Here is a 14,592-nt window from a genome sequence, read left to right on the forward strand (position 1 = left end):
CTTGAAAAATGACATACAAAACAACTCAGTGATAAAGCTCCCCCTGCATCTCCTACAATCATGTGCATCTGTAAGCAAAGAAGAAAATTGCTCTATGATTTGATTACATTTTCCAAAAAAGCAACAGTAACTATTTAAGGAGAAATCTCATATATATATAATTTACATACATGTGTATATATATATATATATATATATATATATATATATATATATCCCCTATCTGCAGGATCAGGATAAGTTTAAGATCATGGTGGGTCTGAGCTCTACGCCCCCTCTGCGATCTCCAGTACAGAGCCCCGACTCTCCTCTGGAGCAGCGCGTCACCCCCCCTGCCCAAAGCAGGGGCCGCCACGCCCGCTCCATCTATCTCTATGGGAAAGCTATACAGCTATCTTCGGCTCTCCCATAGAAATATATAGAGGGCGGGTGGTGGCCCCTGCTTGGGGGAGAGCCAGGACCCCTTAAAGGAGATTGAGAAGGGCCCCAGTGCTCGGACCCCCCTTTCCCTGCAATCTGAAACTTATCCCCTACCCTGCGGATATGGGATACGTTTTTTTGCATGAGATATCTCCCTTAAACGGGTACTCTGGCGGAAAACAGTTTTTTGTAGCTTAACTGGTGTCAGAAAGTTTAACAGATTTGTAAATGACTTCTATTTAAAAATCTTAATCCTTCCAGTACTTATCAGCTGCTGTATACTAGAGAGGAAGTTCTTTTCTTTTTGAATTTCCTTTCTGCCTGACCACAGTGCTCTCTGCTGACACCCCTGTCCATGTCAGGAACTGTCCAGAGCATGAACAAATCCCCATAGCAAACCTATCCTGTTCTGGACAGTTCCTGATGCGGACAGAGGTGTCAGCAGAGAGCACTGTGGTCAGACTGAAAAGAAATTCAAAACGAAAACAACTTCCTGTGGAGCATACAGCAGCTGATAAGTACTGGAAGGGTTAATATTTTTAAATAGAAGTCATTTACAAATCTGTTAAACTTTCTGGCATCAGTTGATAAAAAAAAAAAACTCAGTTAAGTATCAAGTTCCATATACTGTATAGCAGTGGTCTTCAAATCGTGGACCTCTAACTGTCGTAAAACTACAACTCCCAGCATGCCCAGACAGCCAACGGCTGTCTGGGCATGCTAGGAGTTGTAGTTTTGCAACATCTGGTGGTCCGCAGTTTGGAGACCTCTTCTGACTACTAATTCCATCCATTTATGGATGGACTAATTCCATCCATCCATTCTAGAGATGAGCGAACTTACAGTAAATTCGATTCGTCACAAACTTCTCGGCTCGGCAGTTGATGACTTATCCTGCGTAAATTAGTTCAGCCTTCAGGTGCTCCGGTGGGCTGGAAAAGGTGGATACAGTCCTAGGACAGAGTCTCTTAGGACTGTATCCACCTTTTCCAGCCCACGGGAGCACCTGAATGCTGAACTAATTTATGCAGGAAAAGTCATCAACTGCCGAGCCGAGAAGTTCGTGACGAATCGAATTTACTGTAAGTTCGCTCATCTCTAATCCATTCCATGAACTTGTTTTTCATATACAGTGTAGATGCAGGAGGTTATTTGAATGAGTTAGCTTCTATTCTGACTCTCACCTGTCTTGGCTTGTATTGTCCAGTACGTTGCAGCTACTACCCACAACTCCATCTGCACTCCCCTCACTTCTGCCACCTACCACACAACCTGCGGTAGAGAAAGAAGGCCAGCTGCCTGCCCAGTCCATGAGTCAGTCCAGCAGTAGTTAAATCTCTCTCTCTCTTGTCCTGCAGGTAAAGTTACACGCTGTAGGTCTAGGAAGTATGAAAGAATTTATTTCCATGTCTTGTCACGTGATCCCTTAATTCTCAGTGTCACCAGCTCCAGTCCCTCATTAGGAGAGGTCATGCAAACTGCAGGCTGCTCCGGCAAGTCACACTCATTTCACATTCAAATCCAGACGACGGGCTAAAAACTATGGAACATACATAGAAGAGGACTCAACCAGCCAAAGGTCCACGACCAGACAAGTAAGAAACCCTTTACTTTCTATATGACACTGGGATAAGGCGCTCGCTTGCTTTACCTGTCCGTACCGCACTTACAGCTATGAGTACCAACACACCTGTTACGCCAACACCGTGCTGCGTCCTTGAGAACAACTACTCCTCCACTGTATATGCCTGGGGACAGGTAGATGCAGCAGTGCCGAATGTGTTCTTTACTCATTTGTAACAGCTTAGTAAGGATAATGCAACTCAACTGTGACCAGTAGATAATGCAGTCCTATGTAAAACTGCAACTACATGCATTCTTGGTTTTAAAGTAGAAACGTTTCTTTTATATTTACATAGTTAGTACGGTGTATAGCTTAGGGAACCTGTGCTGTATATTGTACTGTCTTGCTTCGTGCGATTGTCATTTATTGTGTGATTTGTAATGACAACTGAATGACGATTAAAGCTCTTTCAATACCTTTACATATTTAGTACGGTTGAAAAATAAAGACACGTCTATCAAGTTCAACCAAGAAGGATAAGGGAAGGGGGTGAATGAAGGGGAGGGGATGTGATTCTATATTTCTGTATATGCTACTATTAGGTTACTATATTGTATAATATTTAAAATGGTAAAATATTACTATATACTATAAATATTATATAATGAATGTTAATAAATATTATTTTATATATATATATATATATTTATATATATATATATATATATATATATACACATTATTTGAAGTGACAAATTAGGGCAAAGGATTGCAGAATGAAGATAAATATAATTCTAAAGAGTATATTAAAGATATATATATATATATATATATATATATATATATATATATATATATAAGGTATATTTAGATATGCTACCCTATGGTGTAACTATTAGTGATTGTGGGATATTATGACCCCTGGAAGTTTATTATGACAAGTTTATTCTGTTAGTTGTTAGAAAATAGACACGGTCCGACAGCTGTATATTTTCTGTTATATATATATATATATATATATATATATATATATATATATATATAGCTTCCTGTTTGCCAGAAATGGGAACATAAATCATTGTGCTATGTGAATGAAAGAAACTAAAAGCATGTTATGTACATAAAAGCCAGTAAAACCTGCCACAGTAAGTGACAACATGGACACTGTGAGAACGCAGGTGTAGTGGAGCTGAGTCTGTCATTTGCCAAATTTGCTAATTGTAGTGCATGGAAAGTTCGCTGCAAAGGTTCAATGACAAACTCAGCTCTGCTGCATCTGTAGTAGAGATATTGCAGAGGCTTTTATAGAGCTCAAGGAACCTTTCAGATATGGGGTTGAGGGGCTACATTGATTGTATGTCAGGATCCCAGCAAAAAGGTACTCTGATGTGTACTGCAGAATACCTGCTGAGTGCTCATGAACTTTAAAGGGGTACTCCAGCCCTAATACATCTTATCCCCTATCCAAAGGATAGGGGATAAGATGTATGATCATGGGGGTCCCGCCCAGGGGACCCCCCGCAATCTGTCATTGCGCACCCACCTTTGTGAGCTCTCCGCAGCGCTGGAGGCTCCGAGTGTGTAGCGTGACAACCACAGGGCCGCGGCGTCACGCTACACACTCGGAGCCTCCATCGCTGCAGAGAGCTCACAAAGGTGGGTGCGCAATGACAGATTGCGGGGGTCCCCTGGGCGGAACCCCCGCAATCATACATCTTATCCCCTACCCTTTGGATAGGGGATAAGATGTATTAGGGTCGGAGCACCCCTTTAATAGACAAAATAGTCTACTATGGGGAGATTTATCAAAACCTGCCCAGAGGAAAAGTTGCCCAGTTGCCCATAGCAACCAATCACATCACTTCTTTCATTTTTCACAGGTCTCTTTACAAATGAAAGAAGCGATCTGATTGGTTGCTATGGGCAACTGCCCCTTTCTTCCTCTGCACAGTTTTTGATGTTAGGTCTGTTCTGTTAATATACTTTGTTTCAGGACTAGCATAGTCTCTTACTAGACATTTGTAGACTACATGTTGTCTATTAAAGCCTGTAGTATACGCCAGTGTTTGCTTGTATCCATTCCTGACCCATACTGATCAAGTAGCCCCACAAATATTAGGGCCTTAGACATTAGCAGTTTACTCTTATACACGCCCTCTTTTTTTGTCTAGGTGAGTGTTTTTAAAACAGCGTGCCTCCAGCTGTTGCAAAACGACAACTCCCAGCATGCCTGGACAGCCTTCGGCTGTCCAGGCATGCTGGGAGTTGTAGTTTTGCAACAGCTGGAGGCACTCTGTTTGGAAAACACTGGTCTACGTATTAAATTTAAATCTAACATTACTTTACGACTTCGCCTACATTGCATTGTTTTCTGAATTGCTCAATCTATACCACAAGTATGTACAGAATGTGAAGTGTTAGGCCCGGGTGTACTGTATGGTGGCATCTAAAGTCCTGTATAGAGATGAGCGAACTTACAGTAAATTCGATTCGTCACAAACTTCTCGGCTCGGCAGTTGATGACTTATCCTGCGTAAATTAGTTCAGCCTTTAGGTGCTCCGGTGGGCTGGAAAAGGTGGATACAGTCCTAGGAAAGAGTCTCCTAGGACTGTATCCACCTTTTCCAGCCCATCGGAGCACCTGAAAGCTGAACTAATTTATGCAGGAAAAGTCATCAACTGCCGAGCCGAGAAGTTCGTGACGAATCGAATTTACTGTAAGTTCGCTCATCTCTAGTCCTGTACTATGGAGGGGGGACTTATAAACCGGCGTGGGCCTGCAAAATAGCTTGCAATGTGTATTTTAATTTTGCTCCTTGACTTGCGCCAATGTTATCACCTAATTTTGCACTATTTTCATGTAACAATATCACATTCGCAAAAACATTTTTAGGGCAAATAGGTAGCTGGCCTATAAACGTGTGTGAGCTTTTTTTACCATATTTTTTCGCCTGATCCAGTGGCCTCCTGACATTTATGAAGAGACAATTGGGAAAAGCACACACTTGGGTGGCAGGTTTCACACTGCGCCAAAATCTTCACTAATAATAAATTCCCCCTCTATAAGATTCTCTAAGATTCTGTCCTGAGACTACGAGTGCTGCCAGGACCGCACCTACGTTGCCGTCCCCTTAGACAACAACATATTCCAGGCAGATTTCGCACACAAAAAAAAAAGACCATTTTCCGGTGATGGATTTTTGCTGGTGGAACATCCGCCGCTGAAATTACGTAGTTTGCACTGTGCAACGGAATCCATTGCCGGCATTCTGTTGGGATTCTGTTGCACCAGAATTTCCAAGTAGAATTTCAATGGGGGATTCCACTCGGGAATTCTGTAATGTGAATCTATCCTAAATGTTGGTTTACAATGCTCCATATGCACAAAGCTATTTTACACTAGAAGTAATGCTTTTAGTTAGGAAAAGCTCCGTAGATTAGGCATCCAATAGACTAGGCCACTCTGTTGGATTCATATTAAGTTAGTAAAACGAGAGGCGTGCAGATGTATTATAAAAATCACATTCACTCCTATGGGAGCTCTGTCCAATGATGTGAAGAAACCAGGGCCTCTGTAGCCCAATGTGACCCGGGTGGTGATTGGCTCAGGCGCTCGCACACCCTCGCCTACAGGGACACAGTTATTAGCATCCCTGTACCCTCTCTCACTGGAACAGGATCACAGTTTGCTCGCACATCCCGCTACCTGTTGCAAGACCTTAGAGATGTGTTTCCCAACCAGTTGTAGTTTTGCAACAGCTGGAGGCTCCCTGGTTGGAAAACATTGTCTTATGATAAGGTGACAACCCTTGAGGGTAGATGTTGACCTTGTCTGTCTTGTTTGCACACCTGACTCCACTAAAGGGGTATTCCAGGAAAAAACTTTTTATGTACATATATATATATATATATATATATATATATATATATATATAAACTGGCTCCAGAAAGTTAAACAGATTTGTAAATTACTTCTATTAAAAAATCTTAATCCTTCCAATAATTATCTTTTGCTGAAGTTGAGTTGTTCTTTTCTGTCTGGCAACAGTGCTCTCTGCTGACATCTCTGCTTGTCTCGGGAACTGCACAGAGTAGAAGAGGTTTGCTATGGGGATTTGCTTCTACTCTGGACAGTTCCCAAGACAGGTGTCATCAGAGAGCACTTAGAAAAGAAGAAATCTACTTAAGCAGCTCATAAGTACTGAAAGGATTAAGATTTTTTTATTAAAAGTAATTTACAAATCTGCTTAACTTTCTGGAGCCAGTTGATATATATAAAAAATAAAGTTTTTTCCTGGATAACCCCTTTAAATGTATGAAGGTGCAGCAGAAAAATACAAGGAAAAAAAACCCATCAACATTGGATTGTGTGAACACATTCACATTTCAATATAAAGACAATTTGGTCCCTGTCACAACCTCCAAGCTCGAAAGTTCTCACCTGTCACAAACATGTGCCATGTATTCTGCTGGATTTGTTGCCCGGGGTGTATGAAAATGAGAGGTGCTGACAGCAGAGCGGAGAAGAAGATCTGGTGCTGCAGGATGGAAAACTCTGGTGTTCTCTTTATTTGTTTGTAAGGCTTTTACATAAAATGAATTTAGAACTTTTTGCATATAAAAAAAATCTACAGCTTATAAAATAGCTTCTAGTAATATACTGGTATATACATTTCAGCCTCTCCCCAGCCTGAAATGGCCAATAGCAGGAAACAATAAGTTGTTTGTAACTCTTCAAGAATTATAAACATATTTTACTTTATTTTTATCTTAATTTATTCCTAAGGATTTGTCCAGTGTAATAAACAATCTATGTACGGTATTTTGTTATAAAGTATAATAAAGAAACTTACTAATATAATGTTATTAACCATAGTGCAAAAATCTCTCTATACAAGCTGAACTGTTTGGCTTGTAGCTTTAAAGGAGAACTCTGCGATGTAACAACTTATCCCCTATCCTAAGGATAGGTGATAAGTGTCAGATCGTGGGGTGTCCAACCGCTGGGACCATCTGCAGTCTCCCACACGGCGAACCGGCTCCTTGCATGAAAGGAGCCATTTTGACCACAGCACAAAGCTACGCCTGCCACGCCCCCTCCATGCAGCTCTATGGCAGAGCCGGAGATAGCTGAGAGCAGCTCTCTGGCTCTCCCATAGGGCTGCATGGATGGGGCGTGTCATTCTGTTGTCACCCCGCCCCATTCATGCAGAGCCGGGGCGCCACGCGAGAGATCGTGGGGGATCCCGATTATTGGGACCCCCCGCGATCTCCTGCATGGTGGTCCAGATCTCTGCATGAATGGGGCATGTTGACCACCAGACGAAGTGATGGCTGACATGCTCCATTTATGCAGCTCTGTGGAAGAGCTGAAGTGCTGCTCTTGGCTATCTCAGACTCTGCTCTAGAGATGCATGGAGGGGACGTGTTGGGCGCAGCTTCATGCTGTGGTTGAAACTGCTCCTTTCATGCAGAGAGTCGGTTCACTGTGCAGGAGATCAGGGGGTGGTCCCAGGGGTTGGACCCCTTTGATCTGATACTTATTCCCTATCGTTAGGATAGGGGAAAATTTTAACATCCCGGAGTTTTTCTTTAATGTCCCATCATTCTCGCTGAAAGCACAGCTCCCTCCCTGCTTCCCCCTTCCCTCCTGCCAGTGGAGGACCATGCCATTGATGTGAAGAGGGGAGCTCATATTACTGCTTATTAGATTTTAAAGCAGCAGAAACAATTTCTCAGATGAGACAGCAGTGAGTCTGTTCTAAAGGAAACTACTGTGACTGATAAAACGCTTACTGCTACCTTAAAATTTAAAGAGCATTTATATGAGCTCCTGTCTTCACATCACTGATCTAGTCCTAAGCAGACAAGAGGAGAGTAGGCAGCAGGGAAGGAAGCTCTGATTGTGATGTGATGTCTGAGCTACAAGGGAGAGAGCACATCGGATGAGGGAGATCTATGCCCTATGGCCAATAACATATTAGTTGCTTTATTATACTTTTTGACACCATTGTTTCTTTAGGCAGACAACCCATTTATTGTATTTAATTGGAGGTCTAAGTGATTCAAATCAACCGTACTTACATAGTTTGTGTCCCCTTTCATTTACAAAAAAAACTTTTAACTTGTCCCAAAGACATTCAAAACAAAGTATCAGCAAAAGTAGTCAAAAAAAAAAAAACATTTTTATTCAGTTCTCTGAAGAAAAAAACCCCAAAGTGCATGGGCTACATTTCGGCCTCAGCATAGGCCTTTGCTAAGCATGAAGCCAAAAAGCTGAGGCTGAAATATAGCCCATGCACTTTCTGGATGTTTATCTTCTACCAAGAACTGAATAAAAATGTACGTTATTGAGACAACTTTTTGTGGTAGAGGGTGTGATCAAAAGGCAGACGGAATTACCCTAGGAGCATTAACCCCTTGTATTCGTGATGCCAGGGTGTGGTTTATCCTCGATACTACCCGAAGGTATACCGCTAGATCCTGGGTTAGGCACGGGGGCAATAATGACACCAAGTTACAGATAATGGTAGCTCTACTGAGGGTAGACAAATGGTAAAGTCTATACAGTTCAGCCAGGGCCCACGGAGGTGACCAGTGACTCAGAGACGTTATGGGCTTGCTTGGACTTGTAGTAGATGGGGTCAATTTAATGCAGGCCATGTTGACTTGACAAATGGGGACTGTGACTGACTTGACTGATGACTGACAATACTGAGACTGTGGCTTACTTGTAGCTGCTTGTGGCTGCAGACTGGACTTGAGGCCTCCTATGACTCTGGACTCTCTAGGACTCGACTTGACCTCAGCAAAGACTTGTAAGGAAAGAGAGAGAGCTAGCTCCACCCAGGGCTTCTATGGGGGAAACTAGCAGGGAGCCCATAGGTCACCCCTGGGATCACCTGGTCACTGATACCTCCTGGGTAACAATCACATGACATGTCACATAATAAACAGTCTTAAAGTGACAATGCTTTCTGAACACATTACAGAGTATAATACATTAGAAACATATTTCCATGGGGGGACAGATGCAAGGGGGGCCCAGGGGACACTGTAGGGAGGCTGCCTGACAGGGCAGCAAGGATACGGGGTAACACCTCCTGTACTGGGCCACCACATTTTGCTTTCAGTTTAACTTTTTTTGGGGACGTTATTTGCCAGAGTATGGGACCACTGCCTTGCTGACCTGCATATCAGTTGAGGAATGGGTACCCCTATTTTGAGCTATTGGACTGTAAACATCTATTAGACTCTATTTCCTGGAGAAGAACGTAGGAGCATGTTTCACTCCCTGGATGGCTAAAATCTAGACTTAAAATGGAGGACGTCTAGTACAGATGGATGGAGATAGCAAGCCAGGGAATGAAGCTAGCTACCATGTGCTTCTGCTGGCAACTTCTAGAGATCCGTTGGGATGGAAAGCTTAGACCCAGATTGATCAAAACTCTTTTTCTAGAACTCTTCCTCACCATGCATGTAGGGATGGTGAGGACATGAAGTTAGTAAGTCTCCTCCATATAGTCCCCTGGGTGGGAATCTATACTTACCTTGTCTTGTTGGCTGCACTGTAATAACACCCCCTGCTTGTGATTGACAGCCCGTGTCACAGCTCTGATCCGTCTGCTGAGCGGTGACGCAACCTGTCAATCACGTGGAGTGGGTGTGATTACAGCGCAGCCGTCAGGACTAGGTAAATATAGCTCCTGCCCAGGGGACCACTTATGGTGCAGGTGGGGGAGACTTACAAACTTCAAATCTTTACCATCCCTGTGGGCAGGAACATCCCCCAGGGATGGTGAGGATGAAGATTTTACCACATATAACGTGTTGCCACACGTTATTTATAGTGGGGCAAAAAAGTATTTAGTCAGCCACCAATTGTGCAAGTTCTCCCACTTATAAAGAGGAGAGAGGTCTGTAATGTTCATCATAAGTATACCTCAACTATGAGAGACATAATGAGAAAATCCATAAAATCACAGAATTTATTATGGTGTAAAATAAGTATTTGGTAACCTACAAACAAACAAGGTTTCTGGCTCTCACAGACCTGTAACTTCTTCTTTAAAGGGGTACTCCCCTGGAAAACTTTTTGTTTTTTAAATCAACTGGTGCCAGAAAGTTAAAAAGATTTGTAAGTTACTTCTATTAAAAAAAAATCTTAATCCTTCCTGTGCTTATCAGTTGTATGCTCCACAGGAAGTTCTTTTCTTTTTGAATTTCCTTTCTGTCTGACCACAGTGCTCTCTGCTGACACCTCTGTCCATTTTAGGAACTGTCCAGAGTAGGAGCAAATCCCCATAGCAAACCTCTCCTGCTCCATACAGTTCCTAAAATGGACAGAGGTGTCAGCAGAGAGCACTGTGGTCAGACAGAAAGGAAATTCAAAAAGAAAAGAACTTCCTGTGGAACATACACAGCTGATAAGTACAGAAAGGATTAAGATTTTTTAATAGAAGTAATTTACAAATCTGTTTAACTTTCTGGCACCAGTTGATTTAAAAAATGTTTTACAGGGGAGTACCACTTTAGGAGTCTCCTCGGTCCTCCACTCATTACCTGTATTAATGGCACCTGTTGAACTTGTTGTCACTAGTCACCAGTCCACAACCTCAAACAGTAACACTCCAAACTCCACTATCCCCATGACCAAAGAGCTGTCGAAGGACACCAGAAACAAAATTGTAGATCTGCACCAGGCTGGGAAGACTGAATCTGTAATAGTCAAGCAGCTTGGTGTGAAGAAATACACTGTGGGAGCAATTATAAGAAAATGGAAGACATACAAGACCACTGATAATCTCCCTCGATCTGGGGCTCCATGCAAGATCTCATCCTGTGGTGTCAAAACGATCACAAGAACGGTGAGCAAAAATTCCAGAACCACACAGGGGGACCTAGTCAATGACCTGCAGAGGTCTGGAACCAAAGTAACATAGGCTACCATCATTAACCCACTATGCCACCAAGGACTCAAATCATGCAGTGTCAGACGTGTTCCCCTGCTTAAGCCAGTACATGTCCAGGCCTGTCTGAAGTTTGTTAGAGAGCATTTGGATGATGCAGAAGAGGATTGGGAGAATGTCATATGGTCAGATAAAACTAAAGTAGAACTTTTTGGTAAAAACTCAACTCGTCGTGTTTGGAGGAGAAAGAATGCTGAGTTGCATCCAAAGAACACCATACCTACTGTGAAGCATGGGGGTGGAAACATCATGCTTTGGGGCTGTTTTTCTGCTAAGGCACCAGGACGACTGATCCGTGTAAAGGAAAGAATGAATGGGGCCATGTATCGTGAGATTCTGAGTGAAAACCTCCTTCCATTAGCAAACCTCCTTCCATCAGCAAGGGCATTGAAGATGAAACATTGCTGGGTCTTTCAGCATGACAATGATATCAAACACATCGCCCGGGCAACGAAGGCGTGGCTTCGTAAGAAGCATTTCAAGGTCCTGGAGTGGCCTAGCCAGTCTCCAGATCTCAGCCCCATAGAAAATCTTTGGAGGGAGTTGAAAGTACGTGTTGCCCAACGACAGCCCCAAAACATCACTGCTCTAGAGGAGATCTGCATGGAGGAATGGGCCAAAATACCAGCAACAGTGTGTGAAAACCTTGTGAAGACAGAAAACGTCTGACCTCTGTCATTGCCAACAAAGGGTATATAACAAAGTATTGAGATGAACTTTTGTTATTGACCAAATATTTTTTTCCATCATAATTTGCAAGTAAATTCTTTAAAAATCAGACAATATGATGTTATGGATTTTTTTGCTCATTATGTCTCTCATAGTTGAGGTATACAGGTAAAATTACAGGCCTCTCTCATCTTTTTAAGTAAGAGAACTTGCACAATTGGTGGCTGACTAAATACTTTTTGGCCCCACTGTATGGTAAAATCTGATACTTGGTTCCCTTTCACATAATGGCTGTAATACTAGTGTTCATCTCCTATTGACAGTCCTTTGCTGCAGTTTAATATAATAAGATCTCATGTCACGTTACATCCATTACATCTAATCTGGACAAGGGAAAGCTTGGGATTCATGGGCAGAGACTTATTACTTGTTACTGAGCTGCAGGAGAACTACAATTCTCAGAATAACCCATAGCACTCATTTAAAATTCCTTACATTATCTGAGCCTGATTTTTCAATGTATGTCCGGGATGTGGCATGTAGAAAATCCTGACAGGAACGTTTTAAGCCTGTATTATTACATGCAACCTGAAAAACAAGAGCCAAAAAGTCATATGCCGCATAATGTCATTATCTTATCAGTTCACAACACTCAAGCGCTCTATCTGGATGAGGATCTGAGGATTAACAGGGAGTGTATGCTGCATGGATAGAAGGAGGCCTGATGTGATCCTGGAGCTATGTAACCTATTTCTATATATGCCAGGAGCATCTGTGGGTTGTCTTTTCTTCTGTTGTTCATCTAAATACTAAAGCTTTACAAAAAATCAGTGAATAAAGGGGGGGGGGGTTCTATACTTTACCTTTTGGTATTTCCTGACTGTAGAGCAGTGTTTTCCAACCAGGGGGCCTCCAGCCGTTGTAAAACTACAACTCCCAGCATGCCCGTACAGCCTTCGGCTGTCTGGGCATGCTGGAAGTTGTAGTTTTGCAACAGCTGGAAGCACCCAGGTTGGGAAACACTGTTGTAGAGTAAAAAAAATTGGTGCCAGAAACGTAAAGGGGTACTCCTCTGGAAAACTTTTTTTTTTTTTAAATGAACTGGTGCCAGAAAGTTAAACAGCTGTGTAAATTACTTCTATTTAAAAATCTTAATCCTTCCAGTACTTTTTAGGGGCTAGAAACCACAGAGGAAATGCTTATCTTTTTAGATTTCTCTGATATCATGACCACAGTGCTCTCTGCTGACCTCTGCTGTCCATTTTAGGAACTGTCCAGAGCAGCATATGTTTGCTATGAGGATTTTATCCTGCTCTGGACAGTTCTTAAAATGGACAGCAGAGGTCAGCAGAGAGCACTGTGGTCATGACATCAGAGAAATGTAAAAAGAAAAGCATTTCCTCTGTAGTATACAGCCTCTAAAAAGTACTGGAAGGATTAAGATTTTTTAATAGAAGTCATTTACAAATCTGTTTAACTTTCTGGCACCAGTTGATCTAAAAAAAAAAAAAAAAAAAAAAAAAAAAAAAGTTTTCCACGGGAGTGCCCCTTTAAACAGATTTGTAAATTACTTTTATTAAAAAATCCTAATCCTTCCAGTACTTATCAGCTGCTGTATACTACAGAGGAAGCTGTGTAGTTCTTTCCAGTCTGACCACTGTCTATTTTAGGAACTGTCCAGAGCAGGAGCAAATTCCCATAGCAAACCTATCCTGCTCTGGACAGTTCCTGACATGGACAGAGGTGTCAACAGAGAGCACTGTGGTTAGACTGGAAAGAAAAACACAACTTCTTTTAAGCATACAGCAGCTAATAAGTACTGGAAGGGTGAATATTTTTTAATAGAAGAAATGTGCAAATCTGTATAATTCTGCCCCAGTGGACTACCCCTTTAATTCTATAGAGAATCTCTGGGGCCAGGTAAAAAGAGCAGTTCAGAACATGTCTATAAGGGTCTATTCACACGGCAGAATTTGCGTTTGCGGAATTCCGCCTTAAATTAAAGGCTATAGACTTATATGGGATTCTGCACTCCCATTAACACTTCTGAATTTCCGCAAGCGGAAATTCAGAAGTGTGGATGGGAGTGCGTAAGCCCATAGAAGCCTATGGTCTTTAATTTAAGGCAGAATTTCGTAAGTTAAATTCCGCAAGTGCAAATTCTGCTGTGTGAATAGACCCTAACTCTATCTATTGTGCAGAATTTGTGAAAAGCCATCCTGTCTATCTGGGCCAATATTCCATCCTGTCTATCTGGGCCAATATTCCATCCTGTCTATCTGGGCCAATATTCCATCCTGTCTATCTGGGCCAATATTCCATCCTGTCTATTTGGGCCAATATTCCATCCTGTCTATCTGGGCCAATATTCCCTCCTGTCTATCTGGGCCAATATTCCAGCTGAAAAATGTCATCACACTGTGGGATTTCTGCTACCATGAACTGGTGCAGTTCTGAAGACCAAAGTGGTCCAAAACGCCAACAAAGTGGCCTTTCAGAGAACATGAATCGTGTGGAATAAGGTGAAAGCAAATTGATAACCAAGGTTTGACACATCCAGGTTGGATATTTGCTATATGATCTTTGGTTCTTTCTTTTCACCTTTAACTTCCAGAGTAAACAATAATTGCAAATACTACTCCATGTACATGTAATGAATGGTTAATTCAGAGAATGTTATAGACTAATACAGAATAATATAGTGGCTATAATTCTAGAACAGGTATACCAGCATTTTCGCTGCTGCCAGTTGCCACCCCTTTGCAAAGACGCTCCAATGTGTCTGACCTAATGTCAAGTTAATTGTCCTGCATGAACCCAACCTATAATGATTAGTGAACATTTAGACTTCTTATGGTATTGCTATGATACTCAGTATGATGTAATATGAATCCGAAATTCGGGATAGTATTGCCTATAATTGTTGCATTTAGTTCTAGTTGAGTAAAGTCAATGGGTTTGGGAAACCAC

At 42.1% G+C, this 14,592-nt stretch overlaps 1 protein-coding gene across 4 annotated transcripts in view; it reads left to right on the forward strand.

The window, feature by feature from the left end:
• Positions 1–1,894: 1,894 nt before the first annotated feature.
• The window catches only part of LOC130355758 (uncharacterized protein C4orf19 homolog), an 81,148-nt gene continuing 68,450 nt past the window's right edge, over positions 1,895–14,592 (forward strand). Inside the window, exon 1 of one of the 4 annotated variants that reach the window (XM_056556384.1) lies at positions 1,895–2,015. The gene's annotated coding sequence lies outside the window, so the exon portion shown is untranslated. Of the gene's footprint in view, positions 2,016–13,901; positions 14,168–14,592 lie in introns of those variants that run through there. The other 3 variants (XM_056556374.1, XM_056556409.1, XM_056556394.1) reach the window with 3 other exon arrangements.

The sequence above is a fragment of the Hyla sarda genome, chromosome 1 (genome assembly GCF_029499605.1).
Source record: "Hyla sarda isolate aHylSar1 chromosome 1, aHylSar1.hap1, whole genome shotgun sequence".
Taxonomy (NCBI): Eukaryota; Metazoa; Chordata; class Amphibia; order Anura; family Hylidae; genus Hyla; species Hyla sarda.